The sequence below is a fragment of the Ovis canadensis genome, chromosome 8, assembly GCF_042477335.2.
Source record: "Ovis canadensis isolate MfBH-ARS-UI-01 breed Bighorn chromosome 8, ARS-UI_OviCan_v2, whole genome shotgun sequence".
Lineage (NCBI taxonomy): Eukaryota > Metazoa > Chordata > Mammalia > Artiodactyla > Bovidae > Ovis > Ovis canadensis.
This window is the reverse complement of record NC_091252.1, coordinates 85,639,944-85,655,858: the sequence shown is the minus strand read 5'-3', so window position 1 is coordinate 85,655,858 and position 15,915 is coordinate 85,639,944. Positions and strand designations below refer to the sequence as shown.

The following is a 15,915-nucleotide window of genomic DNA, read 5'->3' as shown; positions in this document are numbered from 1 at the left end:
AGGCCTCTTCCCCCTAATAGTCAAGTTGTCAAGGCAAAGGAAATGTTCTTAAAGGAAATCAAAAATGCTCCTCCAGTGACCACACAAAGGAGAAGATAGCAAAACAGCCTTCCTGCTGATACGGAGAATCTTTCAGTGGACTGGAGGAAAGATCACAACACTGCCTTAGGCCAAAGCCTAATCCAGAGCAAGGCCCTAGCTTGCTTCAAGTCTATGAAGCCTGAAAGAGGTGAGGAAGCTGCAGGAAAAAAGAGTTGAAAGCCAGTAGAGGTTGGTTCATGAGTTTTAAGGAAAGAAGCCATCTTCGTAATTTAAGCACAGAGTGGAAGAGAGAGAGTTGATGCCGAAGCTGCAGCAAGTCATCCAGAGGAGCTAATAAAATAATCCTGAAGATGGCTGTCCTAAATTAGAGCTTTCCAGTGTAGAGAAAAGAGTGTTCTATTGGAAGAAGATGCCCCCGAGGATTTGCATGGCTAGCAAGGAGAACTCAGTGCCTGGCTTCAAAGATTCAAAGGCTAGGCTGACTCTCTTGTTAGGGCCTAATGCAGCTGGTGACTTGAAGCCAAGCCTCACTTACCTTCTGAAAATCCTAGTGACTTTCAGAATTCTGCTAAATCTGCTCTGCCTGTGCTCTGCAAATGGAACAACAAAGTCGAGATGACAGCATCTCTGTTTACAACACCGATTACCAAAAATAGTAAATCTGCAGTGGAGACCTAGTGCTCCCAAAAAAGGATTCCCTTCAAGATATCACTGCTCATTGAGAAAGCACCCAAGGGCCCTGATGGAGAAGTGCAATGAGATTCACATTGTTTTCACACCTGGTAACACATCATCTGTTCTGCAGCCCATGAATCAAGGAGTAGTCATGATGTTCAGGTCGTGGCATTTAGGAAACAGTTTCTGTAAGGCTATAGCTGCCACAAATAGTGATTCCTCTGATGGATCTGGGCAAAGTCAATTGAAAACTTTCTCAAGCGAAATCAGGATTATAAGTTCCACCCAAAACATTCGTGATTCATGAACAGAGGTTGAGATTTCAACATTAATAGAAATTTAGAAGAAGTTGATTTTAACCTTCTTAGATGACTTTGAGGGATTCAAGAGTTCACTGTTGAAGAAGTAGCTACAGATGTGGTGAAAATAGCAAGAGAGCTAGAATTAAAGTGGAGCCTAATGTAAAGATGGGACTGACTGTTGCAATCTAATGATAAAATTGGAATAAATGAGAGTTGACTCTAATGGATGAGCAAACAAAGTGGTTTCTTGATATAAAATCTACTCCCAGTGAAGATTCTGTGAAGATTGTTGAAATGACAACAAAGGACTTAGAATCTTTTAAGTTTAGAATAAATTGAGTTGAAAAGGCAGGAGGAGGATTTGAGAGGATTACCTCCAATTTTGGAAGAAGTTCTGCTATGGGTAAAACGCTGTCAAAGAGCATTGCTGCTCAGAGAATCCTTCTGTGAAAGGAAGAGTCAAATGATGTGGCAAACTTCACTGTTGTCCTATTTTCAGAAATTGTGCCACCCACCAGCACCCTCAGCAACCGCCACCCTGATTAGTCAGTAGCTACAGACCCTGAGACAGGACCCTCCACCAGCAAAAACATGGTGACTCACTGGAGGCTCAGATGATGCTCAACATATTTTATTTTAGAAACAAAGTGTTGTGTATTAAGGTCTGGACATTGTTTATTTAGACATGAAGGTATTGCACACTTAACAGACTTCCATGTCAACACAATATTATGTGCAGTGGAAATGAAAAAGTTTGTGTGATTCCCTTTATTGTGAAATTTACTTTATTTCCCTGGTCTGGAACCCAGCCCACAGTATCTCTGAGGTTGGCCTCTATCTACATGGCTTTTAGTCTACGTTTCCCAGCCTGGAACTAACACTTGGATGGCTGCATAGTAGGGTGAACACATGACCTACTATTGGGATATGGTGAAATATACATTTAAAAATCCAGAAAATTTAAGCATCACTTCACAGCTGGACTGCATGTTACTTTAGGAATGATCCTTAAATTCTTTTTCCACAAGAAATAAAGCATTACCATTGGTTTTATTTATAGAATGTGGAGGAATGGGAAATACCATGACACCACCTTATGGCAGAAAGTGAAGAGCAACTAAAAAGCCTCTTGATGAAAGTAAAAGAGGAGAGTGAAAAAGTTGGCTTAAAGCTCAACGTTCAGAAAGCAAAGATCAGCTGTGGTCTCGGTGCCCGCCCGGCTTGCAGCTTCGGGTGCTCCGGCGGCTGCAGCTCGGGAACCGGTGGTTGGGGAGGGGGGGGTGGGGGGCGCCAGGCAGGTGGGGCGCGAAAGCTATGACTCTTCGGCTCTTCCTCCTCCCGGACCCGCTCTCCGCCTCCCGCTCCAACGCCCGGATGATCTGAGCCGCGAGGGCGCAGAGAGCCGGGGGCCCGGACGCAGCCCGGCTTCTCCCCTCCTCCGCCCCCTCCCCGGCCTGACCTGGCCGGCCGCCGCCGCGGTGACCCCCCTCCCGCCCCCTCCCCGGCCGCCGTCGCCGCCGCCGCCGCCTCGGCGGACCAGGGACTTGCCCGTCCGCGGCTGCTCCGCACCTAGAGAATCAAGACATAATGGGAGCATTTTTAGACAAACCAAAGATGGAAAAACATAATGCCCAGGGGCAGGGTAATGGGTTGCGATATGGGCTAAGCAGCATGCAAGGCTGGCGAGTTGAAATGGAGGATGCACATACTGCTGTGATCGGTTTGCCGAGTGGACTTGAAACATGGTCGTTCTTTGCTGTGTATGATGGGCATGCTGGTTCTCAGGTTGCCAAATACTGCTGTGAGCATTTGTTAGATCACATCACCAATAACCAGGATTTTAAAGGGTCTGCAGGAGCACCTTCTGTGGAAAATGTGAAGAATGGAATCAGAACAGGTTTCCTGGAGATTGATGAACATATGAGAGTTATGTCGGAGAAGAAACACGGTGCTGACAGAAGTGGGTCAACAGCTGTGGGTGTCCTCATTTCTCCTCAACACACCTACTTCATTAACTGTGGAGACTCAAGAGGGTTACTGCGTAGGAACAGGAAAGTTTACTTCTTCACACAAGATCACAAACCAAGTAATCCGCTGGAAAAAGAACGAATTCAGAATGCAGGTGGTTCTGTAATGATTCAGCGGGTGAATGGCTCTCTGGCTGTGTCGAGGGCCCTTGGGGACTTTGATTACAAATGTGTCCATGGAAAAGGTCACAGAGAGCAGCTTGCAATGAAGTAGTCGACACCTGTTTGTATAAGGGAAGTCGAGACAACATGAGTGTGATATTGATCTGTTTTCCAAATGCGCCCAAAGTATCACCAGAAGCAGTGAAGAAGGAGGAAGAGTTGGACAAATACCTGGAAAGCAGAGTAGAAGAAATCATAAAGAAGCAGGGGGAAGGCGTCCCTGACTTAGTCCATGTGATGCGCACATTAGCGAGTGAGAACATACCCAGCCTCCCACCAGGGGGTGAACTGGCAAGCAAGCGGAATGTAATTGAAGCCGTTTACAATAGACTGAATCCATATAAAAATGATGACACCGACTCTACATCAACTGATGATATGTGGTAAAACTGCTCATCTAGCCACGGAGTTTACCTTCACCTCCAAAGGAGAGTGCAGCTCAACTTCATTGAACCTTTTAAACATACATCCTCAACTTTAAAGAAGGGCATATATGACGTGGGTGAGAGTGATGACACCAGAGAACTTCAGCAGTACAACAGCTAGGCCAGAACTGATTTTTTGTTGTTGTTGTAAATTTGAGACTTATGTAAACGTGATTTCAAACCATAATTCATATGTTGTAAATCAGACTCCAGCAATTTTTGTTGTATGATTTTGTTTTTTGTAAAGTGTAATTGTCCTTGTACAAAATGCTCATATTTAATTATGAACTGCTTTAAATCACTATCGAAGTTATAAGAAATATTTGGCTTATTGTGTGATGCAACAGATATATAGCCCTTTCAGGTCATGTTGTGTTTGGACTTGGGGTTGGGACAGGAAGAGCAGCAGCCGTGTCAGCTAGACACTCACATGTGCACCTGATTATGGAGAATTATTCCAAAATATTACTACAAAGCTGAATATCCAGGGAGTTAATTGAAAACTCTTTTAATGTTCTTGGCAGTGGGATTGGAATTGTTGATAAAGTTGATCCCTTCATTTAACTGTCTTTTAGGTTCTCTCCTTGTTGCCATGAGTATTGCAGGTAATAGAGTATATTCATAAGAATATCAATCTTGGGGCTAAAATGCCTTGATTCTTTGCACCTCTTTTACAAGTCCTTACATTTAATTACTAATTGATAAGCAGCAGCTTCCTACAAATAGTAGGAGACTGCCACATTTTTGCTATCATGATTGGCTGGGCCTGCTGCTGTTCCTAGTAAGATATTCTGAATTCCATTTTATCAATAAAGCTTGATTTAACAAACAAGAAAAAAAAAAAGAAAACAAAGATCATGGCATCCAGTCGCATCACTTCATGGGAAATAGACGGGAAAACAGTGGAAACAGTGTCAGACTTTATTTCTTTGGGCTCCAAAATCACTGCAGATGGTCACTGCAGCCAGGAAATGAAAAGGCGCTTACTCCTTGGAAGAAAAGTTATGACCAACCTAGATAGTATATTGAAAAGCAGAGACATTACTTTGCCGACTAAGGTCCATCTAGTCAAGGCTATGGTTTTTCCAGTAGTCATGTATGGATGTGAGAGTTGGGACTGTGAAGAAGGCTGAGTGCCATAGAATTGATGCTTTTGAACTGTGGTGTTGGAGAAGACTCTTTGAGAGTCCCTTGGACTGCAAGGAGATCCAACCAGTCCATTCTGAAGGAGATCAGCCCTGGGATTTCCTTGGAAGGAATGATGCTAAAGCTGAAACTCCAGTACTTTGGCCACCTCATGCGAAGAGTTGACTCATTGGAAAAGACTCTGATGCTGGGAGGGATTGGGGGCAGGAGGAGAAGGGGACAACAGTGGATGAGATGGCTGGATGGCATCACTGACTCGATGGACGTGAGTCTGAGTGAACTCTGGTAGTTGGTAATGGACAGGGAGGCCTGGCGTGCTGCGATTCATGGGGTTGCAAACAGTCGGAGACGACTGAAAGACTGAACTGAACTGATGACTTTTCTCCTGGATTAGGAAACAGGCATGAAGTCTTAACTTTTCTGCAATATAGAGATGTTGATTTAAGAATCACTATAAAGGCTTCCCAGGTGGTGCTTGTGGTAAAGAATCAGCCTGCCAACGAATGAGGTACAGGAGACACAGGTGACATGAGTTTGATCCCTGGATCAGGAAAATGCCCTGGAGACGGAAATAGCAACCCACTCCAGTATTCTTGCTTGGGAAATCCCATGGACAGAGGAGCCTGGTGGCCTCCAGTCTATGGGGTCGCAAAGAGTCGAACACGACTCAGCACCAATAGGGTAATAAATTATGAAGAGAACCAGTCAATGTAAAATTTTATGCCTTTGAAAATATAATGAAGTTGTTTCTCTGGATAAAGAAACAAAACCCTGAGTCCTGCAAGAGCAGATGTATTTTTCCACCAATATCATCATTTTTAAGAATAAGGTCACGATGCAGGGAAAAGTCTAATTTTCCAAAAACAAGAAGATTGAAAGTGTTATGTTTGTGGTGATCTCTTGTACAAGTAGTTGAAGTATCAGTGCAGAGACTGCATCACTCAACACCAAGAGAACGTGGGAAAGGAGATTTGAAAAAAATAAAGATGTTAAGGAGGATGCTCATCAGATGCGACAAGAGACTCGAGATGGTGCAGCCACCGTGTCGTCATAACTGGTAGACACACTTGGGATTCCTAAGGTCTGGTCCCTTGGCTCTAAAGTGAACGCAGGAGAAGAGCAGCCAAGCAGAGAGTGAGTCCTCAGGCCGACAGAGCCCCTTTTGGGCTTCCTGGGAGCACCACCTCCTGCAGAAAAGAGACAGGTGTTGGTCCAGGGGGCTGAGGAACTCCTGTCACTTTCCTGGGGCTGCCCCTCCCCAACCCCTCCTCCAGCCCCACCCTCACTGAGGGGCTCCTATGTCCTCAACCCCCACCCCCATCCCAGGCCCAGCTGCTTCTTGTCACCTCCTCCTTCCTTCCTGCATCACAGAGTCACCCCAGGCCTTGAACCCCCTGCTCAGGCTCAGGACTGGAGCCAGTGAGGAATCAATCTGCTCCCTTTACTCAGGTCTGGATCCTCCCCGAGGGGAGCCTAAAAGACCAGGGAGCAGGTCCCCAGAGGAGGGGCCTTGCTTCCTGACAGCCTTGGGAGGCTGCAGGGAAACCTCCTTCCTTTGTGCCCCTCCAGACTCTGAGCAGCACACACAGCTCTAAGGACCAGGGTCCCTGCCTCCCATCTCTTCCTGGTCCCCCCAGCTGGGCGCCTCTACCCCAGCTCAGGCCCACCACCCCCAGGCACCTCTGCTGAAGGCTGGGCCACTCAGTGATGGAGGCTCTGGGTCCCCAGGAGGCTGCTGACATGGAGATGACAGGCTGAACCACAACTACAGCTGCTCCAGGAGCACATGCCTGGCCTCAGCCCTTCCCCCAGTCTCTGCTGTGGGGCTCCTGGCTTGCCTGCTTGACCCACGCCACTTCCTGTGAGAACAGGTCTTTGGAGCTGGGTCTGCAAAGGCCTTCCCACCCCTTCCTCCTGGGATGGAAGCCCGGCCCCTCTCATCTTGGGCCCTGGGGGGGTCCCCTCCCCGCTGACACATCATGTGGAGCCCCCATGCTGCTCTCAACTCCCCTTAGTCCTGCCCTTCCCCTGAGTGCCTGCTGTTCTCACACCACCTACCCTGGGCCCTGCCAGCCAGCAGTCTGTGCTCAGCCAGGGGACTTGGCTAAACCCTTTTAACTTCCAACAGGCCCCCAGCCACCCCCCCCCCTCCCACTTTCCACTGTCATCTGACAGTGAGGACCTTTCAGTACTGAGGCCTGAGCTTGTCTGAGTTCTTGCTCTCAGGTTATATGAGGCCTTGTTCGCCTGCTCATTTCCAGGATGAGGAGGTTCAGTGAGGGGCAGGGGTTGGCTGGGATTTCCCTCCCCGCCTTCACGCCAGGCCCCGTGCTCCTGCTTTCCCTCTGAATTCTGCCCTCAGTACCTCTTCTTGTAAAGGATCCAGGCTACGATGTTTATTATGACGAAAACGGCGAGAACCACAAGGACGATCTTGGTTATGTGGTTGCTGGCTGGGGCCGCGGGCTGCACTGTAGCGTGGACTGTGGTTGGTGGTGCTGCAAGGAGAGTAAGAGTGAAGCCCTTGTCCAGACCCTAAACTCAGCAGATGCCTCCTCGCCCCCCTGACTCAGTACCCCTACTGTGCAGACAGCTTGCACCCATCACATGGAGGCCCCTGTGATAGATCCTCAGGCGAGATGGGGGGAGGGGAGGAGCCCAGTCCTCACGAGGCTCTGACAGCTAATGGGGGAGCAAGGTTTCCAACACAGCCACTCAGTCCTGCTGTGACATCAGAGATGGAGACCTGAGGATGCAGTCCTCAGGAGCTACAGCAGAGGCGGTATTGACAGATTTCCCGAAGTAGTATAGGTGACATTTGAAAGAAGATTCTGGAAAGAGGGTACAGTGAGAAATAAATCCCAGAAATCAAAGAGATGTCTACAGGTTTGGGGTCAGCAAAAATCCATGTTCAGTCATCCAAAGGCCTGTGCTGTGAGGAGAGACGTCAGGAGTGGAAGAGGAAGGAGGATGACAGAGCATCCCCGGGCCATTGCTCTCCCAGGAACAACTCACCTCTGACAGATCACATTCTCAAACACACACACACACACACGGGAGTGGGTCCATGTCACCATGAGAGGACGACCACTTTCTCCTACTCTTCTCACTTACCCGAGGTCTTCAGCATTTTCTCCCAGCGCACCAAGAAAGCCTGAAGCCAGGCCCGACAGTCTCCCATGGAGACCTTCTTGAAGAAGTCGGTCACAGCCCTGTCATTCTCCCATTTCTCTTTCATCTGTCTCCCTCCAGGATGAACCATTGTCCAGTGCCCATTCTCCGAATCAAAGAGGAGGCACAGTTGTCCATTGAAGCCAAACTCCCAGGATGCATTGGTGTGTCCATTGTCTTCACGCCAGCATGTCATCCTGGCCTGCAGTGTCAGAGGGCCTGATCCCACTAAAGGAAAGAAAGAGCTCAGCCTCTGGGCTTGACAGATTCTTACCCACCTGGGTCCACCTTCCCTGGGCCCAGCTAATCTGGCCCTGGTCTCTCCTGCAACAGCTGCTGTTTCCACTGGACTACTAGGGAAGGACAATATTCAATTTTTTTTTTTTAACCTGAAAACAGTGGATGCAGCTAAGCTCCCAGTCTACTCCTCCTGCATTTGGATTTTCTAACTCACCCTTGTCTGTGTGTTTCTCCGGTGTAACGTCAGGCATCTGCCCCTTGAGCAAGTCTCCAGTGTCTCTGAGTGTGTCAGTCTGTGTTTCCCAGGCGCTCATACTTTTCACTTCCTCTCCCAGTGGACCAAGGTACTTGATCTGAGCTCTACCACAGTCATAGGAGACAAAGACCTTTTGATCAACTTCTCCTTGAACCTCACACCATGGCTGATCATCTCTGGGCTGAGGATCAATGGTGACATTATAGGAAAGAGAATGAGCGTCTGTGAAGGCAAAACACAGTGAGGGTGAGATTGGGGAAAATAAGACCCTGAGGCCCCTTCCCCCAGTTATGTGAGAGGGGAGTAAAGTGCAGGGCGGGCTGACAGAGCAATGACATCCCACAACACACACCATACAGCCAGTGCCCCTCCTCTCCTTGTGGAGAAGGAGGAGTCTCCTGCCTGGCAAATTTCACACATCCTGGCTGTGTCCCCTTGTCCACCAGGTCCGTTCCCAGCATCATAACCTTTGCAGAGACGTGCCAGGCTGCTCTGCAGGAAAAGTCTAGATGACAGAGCACTGTCAGAATCTAACTCCAGGTCCTGTGAGAGATGGGGAGCCTGTGGGGATTCCCCTGAGGAAGCAGGATCACAGGGAGAAGGGCAAAGAGGCAACGGGTGAGCACGGAACCCCAAGTTGCAGAAGGAAGAGTTAATAATTACGGGTCATAGGACTTAGTAAGGCTGGTGAGATTTTGCTGCTCTCCCACTAGGATGGGTCTCGGGAGCCTGGAGAAAGGCCTGGCCCACGTGGCATGAAAGAGAAAGTCCATAACTTCCGAGGCAGGTGGTAGAGGAGGGCATCCAAGGCTCAGAGAAGTGAATGTGCCAGGGCAGACACGGAATGAAAGGGCAGGAAAGTGTCCAGGCCACCAGGCACCATGGGAAAGCCTGATGGAGTCTATGGAGCCCGAGAGGAAAGCGTGGATGAGAAGCATCTCCAACAGCTCAAGGATGACTTTTGTGGAAATCAGGGATAGTGGTAGGAGACCGTGTTGCCGTGGGCTTCCAGCAGGAACAGGATGGAAAATGGGGAAAAAAAAAGATTCCAGGTGGAGTGTTGTATGTTAGGAGCAAAGTTGGTACAATGGTCAAAGTGATTAGTGAAAGTCGCTAGTCGTGTCTGACTCTTGTGACCCCCATGGACTATACAGTCCATGGAATTCTCTAGGCCAGAATACTTTGGTGATTAGCCTTTCCCTTCTCCAGAGGATCTTCCCAATTCAGGGATCGAACCCAGGTCTCTCGCATTGCAGGTGGATTCTTTACCTACTGAGCTATCAGGGAAGCTGAAAGTGATTAGAGAGTCCCAATGCCAGCCAGGGCCTGACTGCCGAGAGCACAATGCTGGCTCAGAGCACGGGGTGATCTAGAGGCAGAGAGATGGCCAGTGAACCTGGATGCAAACTGCTTGATTGAGAGACAGAAACCAGGGAGAGACAAACAGAAGACTGGATGATCAGCAGGCTGAAAGCAGCCATCCCTCCCAAACACCCCTACCAAAATTCCCAGAACTGAGCTACTTCTCAGAAGGCATCACCAGAGAGAGAAGCCACGTCCCAGTGAGGAGGGCCCTTTCATCACCACAGCAAGTGCAGAAGTCCTTCCATTCTCTCCCGATGAGCCACATGGTTATTTACTGGGGTAAGTCAGTCCAATGCTCTGGCCACCTGATGCGAAGAACTGACTCATTGGAAAAGACCCTGATGCTGGGAAGGATTGAGGGCAGGAGGAGAAGCAGACGACAGAGGATGAGATGGTTGGATGGCATCATCAACTCGATGGACATGGGTTTGGGTGGACTCCGGGAGTTGGTGATGGACAGGGAGGCCTGGCGTGCTGCGGTTCATGGGGACGCAAAGAGTCAGACACCACTGAGTGACTGAAGGGAGCTGGAACCACTCCCACATTCACATAGGACCCAGTGTGTTACTAACATCATGCACAGGACTGTAGCATGATCATGGCCTCCGTGCTGTGAGGTGATGCTCCGAGGACCAGGCAATTAATAGACACCTGTCCCAGGTCCTGCTGACGGTGGTTATCTCTGGGTCCACAGATCCATTCAGTGTCCACTGCACATGTCCTGGACTTCTGATATGAATGGACAGTCTGTGTTGTTAGTAAACTACCATGGGTGAGGGGACCATAGTCGTGAATTCCACATTCACTCTTCTGACCCTGACTCCCCATCGCCTGATACTACGTGTAAACAACATCATCTCCTGGAGGAAATCATGGAAACGAGTACCAACCTACAGTCACCCTAGGCCTGCAGAGCTGTGGTCCCTATCGTATCTCCACTGAATTACCACTGAGGTCCTAGGTTCCCTCTAATGGTACATATGAAACATTTCAGGCTTCGCAGACCCTAGGTCTCTGCTGCAACTGCTGTCCTGGCACAAAAGTAGTCACAACTGATGAATGATGAGTGTGGCTGGACCTGCTTCTTGGGCAGGTGACCCAACAGAACCGGTGACATCACAGCTATCTGTGTTTGGAAAGGTGCTACATGCTGTATGAGGCATTTTACTTGGAGGCTCACAACACAGACTCCTAGTGTCCTGAAGAAAGGACACACCACCAGCAGTGAGAAAGCCCATACCATTCAGCGTGGCTCCTGGTATGGCCCTGGGGCCTGGCAGAGATGAGGCCTCTGGTCATGGAATGTCAGAGTTGCCCAGCATGATCTGGGTTCACCAACCCCTAACCATTAGTTCAGATAGGCCATCCGTCATAGGATAGAAGTGATTATGTGGCTTGGCATAACCAGGGCCACAGGGAACAAAGAAGATGTACCAGCAAGGGGACCTAGGCCTGACACCAGAGTTGATACAGGGCCACTATCCCCTGATCACATCTGTGACTTCATGTAGTGTCCCCTACCGCTCCTTGAACCAAGGAAGCCAGTCTACAGCAGGTGAAGGTGAAGTCGCTCAGTCGTGTCCAACTCTTTGGGATCCCGTGGACTGTAGCCTACCAGGCTTCTCCATCCACGGGATTCTCCAGGCAAGAATACTGGAGTGGTTTAACACTTCCTTCTCCAGGGGATCTTCCCAACCCAGGGATCGAACCCGGGTCTACTCGCATTGGAGGCAGATGCTTTAACCTCTGAGCCACCAGGGAAGCCATCTACAGCAAGGGGGTGCATTAGCCCATAACAGGCAGATCCACACTCCTATCACAGTCCCACCACCAGGAGCTACAAGGCAGGACAGGGTACGTTTCTGGTTCATAAACAGACAACTGAGGCAGCTCTTGGATGATTCTCTAGGGAATGGGTCACTCATTACTGGCGTGCGAAACCAGGACCATGCACAATCTGGTTCTCAGTTGATTTACACATTATATTTGGCTCCTGCTGCTCCACAAATGCAGAAGCTCCTTTTGCACCCAGACACAGATACCAAATTGCCTAATGAGACCTTGAGATTCACTTTCTTCTGTAGAAAAAAAAATCTGTCAACTCCTACCTTAATCAATAACCATTATAGGCTGATGCTGTCCCAATTCCTAGACACTATGAATGTGGGAGCAAAGGGTAGAAGTGGGGATGCCCAGCCTCACCCTCGAGCCCTGTGTCACACTCTGGGAAACCCTGTTCCCGTCCCTCCTAAGTTAGGTCCTGGGGGCCAGGTCGGGGGGTTTTGCTGGGTGAGTTAACAGACAAAGGGATAAGATGCCAGTTGAGAGAGGGCATGTCTAGACTCTCTTGAAGAGATAGGAAGCTGTTGGAGGCCCTGAGCTTCTTGGGATCATGGAAAAATGGGTAATAAATGGTCTTGTAACCAAAAGGGCCCTAGGGCACCTTAGTGGGAAAGACCCGTCCCCCATGGTCTCTGTCTGCCTCTTGTTTGTAGAAAAGGTTTAGTCAGCCAGGCCTCCTGTGAGTCTCAAAATGGTGGTTTCAGAGTTAAGGATTAGAACATGTGAAGATGGAGAAAGGAATACTCCTTAGGCTGGGAAACTGGTAACAATTTAGACTGTGAGCAGCCACAGAGCAGTGTCATGAAATTCCCAGTTCCCTGAAAGACAACAAAGAGCTGACACAAGCCTCAAGATGTTTCTACAGGAAGCAGACCCCCAGCACATCAAAACTGCTGGCTGCAAGCACGCAGACCCCCAGACTGGTTGAAACCATAAGTTAGGTGGTGCTCAAACGTTCGCCTTGTGCCAACCAACCTGACCGTGCTCAAGATGCTGATGCGCCCTGCAGCAGCCACCTCTGCCCCCTTTCTAACCTGGAAACTTGGAGGCAGTCTGAGGACATTAGGTCACTATTTTCCCGGGGCTCCTGAGCAAACCAACTTGTCCTTTTCAACCACTTGTTACCTTCATAGGTGGTAGGATGTGGGTCATAACCAGCTTCAGCTAGTAACAGCCTGAGCTGTCTGGGAGGAGCTTTGACTCCAGGGCTAGGCATTGAGCGCCTTCCTCATGATGCATATGTAATTTAAAAAAATAAATAAATTGAATTCTTTAATTTTTTCAAGTGTTTTAAAAAATCCATTTTCTACTTAAGCCAGCCTTGAAGATAAGCACAAAATCTGTTTACTTTTTGTTTTTTTCTACGCAACACAACTCAGGCACCCATTCTGTGCATAGTAAAAGGGATTATTTACTATTGACCTGACCCAAACCCACTTCTGGCACTGAGAAATGCTAGGGTCTGCCAAATTTAAGATGTTTCAGTAAATTCCTCTCCTACTTTCCCCAAAGTAAGACAGCAGAACTCCTCTGTATTAAAAAAAATTTTTTAAGGCAACTTTCCATGAAAGAGCAGTTTCTGTTTCTATTGCATTTTTCTCCTTTTTTTTCCTTCTGGCTTTTAAGTTTTCTTCCTCCAACACTGCTTTTTCTTGTACAAGGCTAGAGCATTTTTTCATTTTCTTTTCCTAAGACAAAGTATTTCATCTTATAGACAAATAATTCCCAACTAGTGATAAATATTAAAAAAAAAAAAAAAGAAAGAAAGAAACTTAAGGGTTTCCCTGGTGGCTCAGCAGGTAATGAATCCACCTGCAATGCAGGAGACCCCAGCTCAGTTCCTGGGTCAGAAAGATCCCCTGGAAAATGGAGAGGCTACCCACTCCAGTATTCGTGAGCTTCCCTGGTGCCTTAGATGGTAAAGAATCCACCTGCAATGTGGAAGACCTGGGTTCAGTCCCTGGGTTGGGACGATCCCCTAGAGATGGGAAAGGCTATCCGATCCAGTATTCAATCCTGGAGAATTCCACGAACTGTATAGTCCATGGGGTTCCAAAGAGTCAGACAGGAGTGAGCAACTACTCATGGCACATTCAAGGATGAATCAAGTACATTACTCTGATGAAGTAGAAACTAAAAAGCACTTGGCCCTAAGCTAGTCCAAGTATTTGTGTTGAAACAATCTTAAAAACTATTTATTTTATAACATTGTTTAAAAATTTCTTGGTCACAAAAGTTATACAAACACTTTCAGTTCAACCTAATGAAGGTGATATCTAGAAAATATTCCACATTATTAAGTCTGTCTTAGAAAGTTCAGATGCTATGGCTTTCCTAAGGCACAGTGTTCTGGAAGACAATATGCTTCTGCGGTGCTGGGTGATGTATGTGGCTGCCTGGCTCCAAGCGGGCTTCAGCAGGCACCTTCCCCCTGACGCTGGGGGACTGTGAGAGGACAGTCAGACACAGGCCCCCAGGGCTGCATGGAGCCCTGTGAGACACTCAGCCAGCTGCTGGAACTGGGCTTCTCCTCTGAATCTGAGGCCCAGCACAAGCCATCACATTTCGTAGCACATTTTCCTTCCTTTCAAATTTTTGAAGCAGGGAAGTTTTTGAAGAACTTACTGTCAATACTAATACTGACAATTGACAGACTAATCCTGTCAGTGTAACACGGCATTTAGTATCATAACCTCATCATCTACTTTGCAGAGAAGGAAAGCTAGAGCCAAATCACTGATACAGGGCCTGGAAATCCCCTCCCCGTGCCCCTCGCACCCCCACCCCCACCAAGCAGAAATGCTGGCCTGGGGAAGGTCCACGAAACTGTCCACTTGGAAACCTGCTTATACTCAACTTGGACTCTGCAGGCCACGTGAAACGCAGGACATCTGTTTCGCTGGGTACTAACAGGTTAAAGGATAGACGTGGTGCCCAACAAGATCAATTCTCTAATTAAAAAAGTTCTGCATATAGACCAATGGGCCAGCGCACGTGGTCCCTGCACAGGTAGAGGCTCGCACCCGCCCCGGGTCCGAGGTGGAGCCGCGCAGGGGAGCCCAGGAACGGGGAAGGAACTGCGCCGCAGAGCCCGGGGATCACCAGGGGAGCCGCGCAGCGGAGCTTCGGGGTCCTGGGCTGGAGCCCGGGGACCGGGGTGGAACCAGCAGCCGCGGCTCGGACAACAGCAACTCAAGCACGTTTAAGCCGGGAGTGCGCCGCCGCCGCCGCCGCCTGGGCACCCGGGTCGGCTCTGCGTTTATAACTTACCGCCGGGAAAGAGCGCGGGTCCTTCAAGGGCCAGGAGATGGAGGGACCAGAAGGGTCTCTGTTGCACAGGTCGGGGCGGGAGGGTGTGCTTTGTGGGGTGGATCTGGGTCCCTTCTCCCCGGGAAGGCCGACTGGTCCCAAACCGCCCGGCTCCAGGGCTCCCACTTTGCAGGGGCGGGCTGGACCCTTGGGGGTGGGGGTGGGGGCGGTTCACCGCATTTCCTGCCGCGTCCCGGCCGCCCGCTTCTCCCAGCGTCACCTCCCAAACTCCTGGCATCACTACTTCACCCAAGGCGCCCCTGTTCTGGCCCGGAGAGCCGGCAAGAAGCCGGGAGGAGCCTCCGAGGAGAAAAGGGGCCGAGGGAAGGGAAAGAGGAGGCGGCGGCGGCGACACCATGCAAGAAGTTTCGCGAACCCCGCGGACACCACCCCCATCCCCTTTTCGGGTCAGAACCCATCCAACCTCCTCGCGTTCCCCCGCAGGTTCATCCGGAACTCACCGCTGGACGTCCCGCTGAACAACACAATCCGAAGCAAAACGAGGAAGCTAAGACCGCTCTTGGAGTCACCCATCTCTCCCTTTGCCACCTGGATCCCAGTTTTGCAAGAGTGCGAGGCTGCCAAGTCAGAACCTGAGATCCTCTTCAGCTAGCCGGCAGCTGCGGTCTGGACCTCCGCCTCGGCGCTGACTGCCTGGGCGGTCCCTCCGCCGACGGGCCCCGCCCCGGTTTCCCCTTGGAGGCTTCGCGCCTGAGTCTGGGCTGGGCACTCTTGCTGGGCTCGGGGGTGGGGCAGGTGGGGCCGTCCTGCTGTCCGCCCAGCCCTGCAGCCCTACTCCGCTCTCACATAACTGGGGGAGGAGGCCTATGGGTCTTTTTCTCCCAGCCTCACCCTCACTGTTTTGCCTTCACACATGCTCATTCTCTTTCCTATAATTTCACCATCAGTCCTCAGCCCAGACCTGGACAGCCGTGGTGTGAGGTTCAAGGCCA

At 49.7% G+C, this 15,915-nt stretch overlaps 2 pseudogenes; one reads left to right on the top strand and one right to left on the bottom strand.

Annotated features, from left to right (window-relative positions):
• The first annotated feature begins 2,522 nt into the window (after positions 1–2,522).
• LOC138444976 (protein phosphatase 1A pseudogene) lies at positions 2,523–4,486 on the top strand (annotated as a pseudogene).
• Positions 4,487–5,700: 1,214 nt separating this feature from the next.
• LOC138444957 (UL16-binding protein 1-like) lies at positions 5,701–15,571 on the bottom strand (annotated as a pseudogene).
• Positions 15,572–15,915: the final 344 nt, after the last annotated feature.